We start from the raw sequence: 6,329 nt of genomic DNA, 5'->3' as shown, positions 1-6,329 counted from the left end.
TTTCAGAAATGGAGGGTAAAGGAAAGAGTTCAGACATATTCAAGTCAGTGAGGCTTTAGAGTCAACCTAAGTCCTAAAGGCAAAATCTGCTCTAGTCCAAGATAGTTCTGAGCTTGTTTCATATGACGTAGCATTAGGAATTCCCCATTTTAAACTCTTCTTATTGTCACTAAAGATGAACTATGAAAATGTACCTTCATAGTCACCAGATGAAATTACCCTACTTATAAACTAAAAATCAAGTTTCCCTCAGAAGAAAAAGAAAAACAAAGAGAAAAAAAGGTCAGCAAAGGCTACACATAGTACTGAAAAGCAACTAGCAAATTGGAATCTGAAGAAGTATTAATAATAGTAACTATAATTTAGTGCTTGCCACATGGTAGACACTATTCAAAACACTTCTCATATATAAGTTAATTCTATAATATTTTTGTAAGGTAGACACTGGTATTATATTCACTTAGCTACAGGAGAAACTGAGACGAATCAAGGTTAAATGCTTTACCATATTTTGCTTTGTATAATATGTACATTTTGCAAAATTTTTGAGGGAAAATAAGGATGTGCATTATACATGGGTAGAACCTGAAATACCTTGTATGTATCTGTTCTTGTGTTTTATATTTATTTGTTACATAAAATTTCTTGTACCATATGTTCAAAAATAAATGCTAAAATTTCTTTATGATAAAAAAGGTATCTAAATATAAATAAATAAAATTGAATTAAAGATTAAAATGGAAGATTTTTTTTCCTTTTTTTTAGTCAGGGGAGAGCGCAAATGCAGCCCCCACTACAACAGATTGTGCAGTCGAGTTTCCCACATTTGGGGAAATTGCAGGGGTCAGCACATCCCGAGCGCAATGGATAAGGCTCTCCCTGGGAAAACCACCTTCGTGATCATGGTATCTCCCCTTCCAGGTAAGTATAAAATGGAAGACTGGGCCAAACGTGGGTGCACATTATAGACAGGAGTGCATTACACAGCAAAATACAGTGCCTAGCTAATGCATGCCGTAGCCTGGAGTTGAAGCCAGGAAGTGTGCTCCCAAGTGTGCTTTAACTGCTATATACCATGCAGTCTCAGAAACTGGCAGTCTTTGTGAAAAACAGAAGATCGATGTCCCTTTAGGAATCCATATCCACATTCCTATAACTATCTTTTTCTATCATTATATCTATCAATAAATAGAGAGCTTGATCGATGCAGGCAGGTTCTTGCATTCCATTCCACATCTACCAAATCAGAATATATATATATACACATACAATATGTGTGTATATATATCAGATTTCCATGTGTAAAAATTAATCCCCCTTATTTATATAAAGGTCCAACACAGAAAATCTAAGTGAACCTACAGAGGGCCTTCAAAGTAATGATCTGCTTCTTAATATGGGTATTGATAAAAAGGTATTTATATCACTTTTATTAAAATAATTTACATTTAAAAGTAAAAAATATACATAGGAAAAAATAGATGTTCAGGTAACTTTGTGCAGAGTGAAGGCTGAGAGCTTCTGCTTGGTCAGCACAGAGAACTTTGTCTTCAAGAAAAAGCATGTTTTGTTTGCTCTTATTTGGAACTAAAAATAAATTATTCCACTTTATTTCTGTTTAGACAGTTTCCATATCCATTTGGCAAATACACACATTTTAATTGTGTATTTTATTCTAAAAACATTTATTTTCCCCCAAATAGATAGCCCTAGATAATTCTATGATAGTTCATTTATTTATTCATTCAAAAATTCTTAATAAAATGTTACTATATCCCAGGCACTATTAAAGGCAGTGCAAACATTATTAATAACACAGGCAAGTCTTTGAGATAACTTTTAAGTCATATTTATGTATAATGCATCTATACAAATAATTGTTAAAAACATGAAAAATCATAATGTCTAAATGACAGTGCAGGTTATATACACACCTATTATCTTACAGGCATTATTCCATACAATAGAAGTACCCTATTTCCTGAAGTTATTATATTTCTTATGTAATTTTATTTGCATGGTGCTGTTTCTTTCATGATATCTTACAAGTCATATTTTCAGAAGCCACTTTAATCATCTGTGAAGTGAGAACTTATCTCATGTGAAATACAGCTGCTGCTTCCCAGATGCATCGTAGCACAGGACATGAAACCATGGAGACCTTCATTTCAAGTAAACACATGACACGTTCGCCACAATGGCTGAAATGAATGATGTGCCACACGGAGCATCCTTTTATGGCGACATTAGTCTCAGTGCTGCCACATGCAAAGGAACAGAAGTAGGAGCAATGATCTATAAAGGCCCATAGCAAGTAGATTTGGAAATTTTAATGTCAATAAAGTCTTGACTAGACTTGGTATTAAAAATGCCTGAGCATTACCTTTAGAAATAATTATACCACCATAAAGTATGTGGCAAAGCATCTAATTAAGTAAAGAAAAAGAAAGATAACATATATGTAAAAAGTCTTAACTTTATCACTACTTAAGTATAAACTTTCGTCATTGGGCAGTAAACAAGTCCCTTCACAGACTTATACAAATCAAGACTAGTCCTATGAATGATTTGTTAAGAGTTCGGACTCCAGCATTATTTCTCCTATAGTCAATATGCCTTCTGTACTCTCTGGCACTGGATTCGTCACACACTCACGTGTCGGTAAACGACGAAGTTTGCATTCCACATGTACAATATAGATTTTTGAGTTTTCACTTACACCCTGACTGCAAATACAGTTGCTCAAAAAATTTGAGAGTTTCAAAAGTCAGCGCACAACATCCTTGAAATCTTTTGTGGGTGAGCTATATATATAAAGCAAAAACCAGTTGAAAGTATTTAAATAACTTTTTGAAGATAAATTTTGGGATTCTTCTTTTATTAAAAAACAATTAATGCATGTATACATGGGAGAATACTTATAGGTAATCATTTATTGCTTAATTCTTCCAACAAGTTCTGAGGCACTTAAAAAATGTAAAAGATACCATCATTTTTACTGGTGCTGGAAAATAAAGGAACTCATTTTAATGAGTAAACGGAGTTGGTTCATTAAAAATTTAGAATATTGCATCATTTTAAAATAGATATATTACTTATTACTATATATGTAATATATTTTCTCATACCTCATTTGATCATCACAAGAATTTTTGTCACTTCCTTTCTATATTCATTTTATGAAATAAAACCTAAGGCCAAGAACAGAAAGTTTACACAGCCTCAAACTGTTTCATATGTAAACACAAGACTTTATTTTCCAAGTAGTTAGATCTAGTGAAAGATAATAAGAAAAATACAATACATAAATTATATAGAAAATTGGTTTTTTCTCATAAAATGATTTTATGAATTATTATAATTACTATCAAATTACCAAATTCACCATTCAACATTTCATGGAAGAGTAATGTTATACATAATATAGATTTGTATAATATCTGGCAAAACACACCAGGGAGCTCTCCACTTTGTCTTTTGTCCCTGGGAGGTATCTCGAACTGTGGAATCAGGAAAGTATATTGTCAGATCAAAAGCAGTGTGAAAAGGGAAAGCAGTATTCTCTACAGAGATACTTTTATACAATACGAATTAAAATCCCAGAGACTAAAGCAGGCATCGCATTAAGGACAGCAAACCAATTTTAAAATAAATAATTTCAATGAACCTCATTTTCTAAGTTAAGTCCTTTCCAAAGAGAGGCATTGGTCAAATAGGTAATGGAAAATCTCAAAACTATTTGCAAATCATAAACCCTCAAGAGTCATCTACCCATGTATTAGAATTGTTCTCTTTGTTAGATGATATGCCTTCATAATCCTCTTTCATAATAAAAATTTCAGCTTTCTATATATTATAAACATTCCATAGTAGATTAAAATTTTCATAGCTATTAAGTGCTTAAAAGCATTATGCAAATTCTCCTTCAATTATAATAGTATTTCACACGGCCAGGAGCAATGAAAGATAGGACTGTTTTATTTTAAGAAAAGAACAGGACATTACTATGATGATGTTTTTACACACAGATAAAAGCAATATGTGAATGCCAGTCTATTTTGGAGTCAAGGCTAACAGGGTTATGGACAGTGAGCACTCTATAGGACTCATTATTGCAAAGTGAAAACATCAGCGTCAGCTAATACTGATTAATTATCTATGTGACTGTAACACTGTAAAAAAGCAAACATAAGTCTTTTGTTCTACTATAGATTGTCTCTCACTTTTAATGTTATACTGTACCTTGCAAATCTTTCAGATTTTTCTTCTAAAATGATCAGATGTTCAATGAATATGTTTTAGTATTTTTAGGACTATAAAACGTGCTTTTCTTCCACCTGAAATGAAATTACAATATTACTCTTTTCTAATATTTACCTGTACCATGTATCTTAAAATGGATTTGTGATTTTTAGATAATAATTCAGAGTATACATTATTTCTCCAGGTGCTATTTAAATACAAAATATCTTCTGTATAGAAGTGCCCATGTTACACATTTTTTTTCTTTTATACTCTCCTATCTCTCATTCCTTCCTCCATTCCTGATAAGTTTAAATGCAAGAACATGAGTGTTTATCCTGGAGTTTTGTTTTGTTTTAATCTACTCCCAACAAAGTTGTTGTCTACTCATTCTTGGGGTTTCCATTCCAAAGAAGAGTCTCTGTACATAGGAGGTCTGCTCTGAAAAATACTAATCCAAATTTTCATTGCCCTTTGCAGTTAAAAACTTCCCTTCTAGAAATGTGGATCTTGAGGTCCCTAACTAACTCTTTTGAAACACTAAGCATAAATATGACTATTATTTTAGGTTTTTTTAATTTTAATTTTTTATTGTTATTCAATTTATTTTAGTTTTAAAAAGAAGTAAATTCTACTTTACTTTAGCATATTTACATAATGATTAATAATCACAAATATTAAATATTTTCTGACTGTGATGTTGGAGGAGTATAGAATTCCCAAAAGTGTCTCCTCTGCTGAATGTCTCCAGGCCAGGACCCAGTCTGTGTATGGGATCTTGTCTTGACAAGAACAGATCGTTTTAGAGTTTTTTCCAGATCCTATCAAAGTGTATATTTATTTTCTGTGGCCTAAGATAAGTTAAAAGAAGGTGTTTGATTAACCTGCAATTACCAGACAACTCTGTCTCAACTGATATAAGCAATGAAGAATAATTTCTTTTATATATGCCAGAGATTTCCTCACTTTTCAAATTATTGCTTTCCCTTAGCTGGAGCTGGGGCTTCAGAGGTCGGGCCCAACCACCCTCACAGGGCTCAGTGGTGGTGTTTCGAGGACGGTTTTCTGTCTGTGCCTAATGGCACTCAGTCTTAGAGTTATTCTGATTGTGTTTCCTCTCTAGGCAGTAAGATGGCTACAGCAGTTAGAGGTCCAGATACCCTGTGGTAAAAGAAAGGTTGCTTCTTTCTTGTGTCCTGCTTTATCAGTGAGTAGAAATCTTACCCCAAGCTACCCAGTCTTCTCCTTATACCCCATAGATCACACTGGGTCAAAAATCCACGTGTGAATTAATCCCTGAGAGGGAGAATGAAACCACTATGACTTGCTTCAAGCCATCAGGGTACCTGACAAAAATAAAAAAAAATCAGGGCTCTGATTTTGACATTGAAAAAAATTTGGACTTCGAAATAAGGTCAGGGCTCTGCCAGTGTGACAGGGGGAGGCACTGTTGAATAGGCAGCCAACTGATGCTACAGGCCAGTTTGTCTACCCCAGAGATATTCACATCATTTATTACACACACGCATCTAAAACTTGCTCTAGATGAGAGCAAAGCAAAGAGCACAAAGGAGGAGAAGGACTCCAAAGGCCCAGCAGGATGGCAAACTAGAAAAAAAAAGGACAAACTATCTTTACAAGATGTTTCCAAAAACTGCAGCCTGTAGTTTGACATATCCTGGGAAATGACTAATTGGCAATTTGAATTATTTTGGTACCACAGAAGAAATAATTTACCATTAAATCCCTGGTGCTCTGAAGGAGTTAATTTTTGTCACATGGATGAGCAGCACTTTATTCCCAGAGAGTATTTTACTCACACTGCGTGATCATGGGAGATTCAATTCAAGGAAATATTGAACCGTTTGGGAAGAACGTTAGACCGAATTAAACACTCTCTGTGCTCACTCATGTGATGCAAATTACTTCATTGTGTTCTTTTTTAAAACAGGAATATGCACTACCAATTTAATTACACAGTTAACCAGCAATATTTATTAAGCACCTACTGTCTGCAGAGAACTATTCTTGAAATGGTGATAAACGCAAAGGAAACGTAATATTCATGTGGAGACAAGTCAGAGGAA

At 33.8% G+C, this 6,329-nt stretch overlaps 1 non-coding gene across 1 annotated transcript; it reads right to left on the bottom strand.

Moving 5' to 3' along the window:
• Positions 1-766: 766 nt before the first annotated feature.
• LOC112317878 (U1 spliceosomal RNA) lies at positions 767-929 on the bottom strand. Its single transcript, XR_002976141.2, has one exon. It is a non-coding gene; the product is annotated as a U1 spliceosomal RNA (small nuclear RNA).
• Positions 930-6,329: the final 5,400 nt, after the last annotated feature.

This window comes from Desmodus rotundus, chromosome 4, assembly GCF_022682495.2.
Source record: "Desmodus rotundus isolate HL8 chromosome 4, HLdesRot8A.1, whole genome shotgun sequence".
Taxonomy (NCBI): domain Eukaryota; kingdom Metazoa; phylum Chordata; class Mammalia; order Chiroptera; family Phyllostomidae; genus Desmodus; species Desmodus rotundus.
The sequence above is the reverse complement of the archived record's forward strand: the minus strand, read 5'-3'. Positions and strand labels throughout refer to the sequence as shown.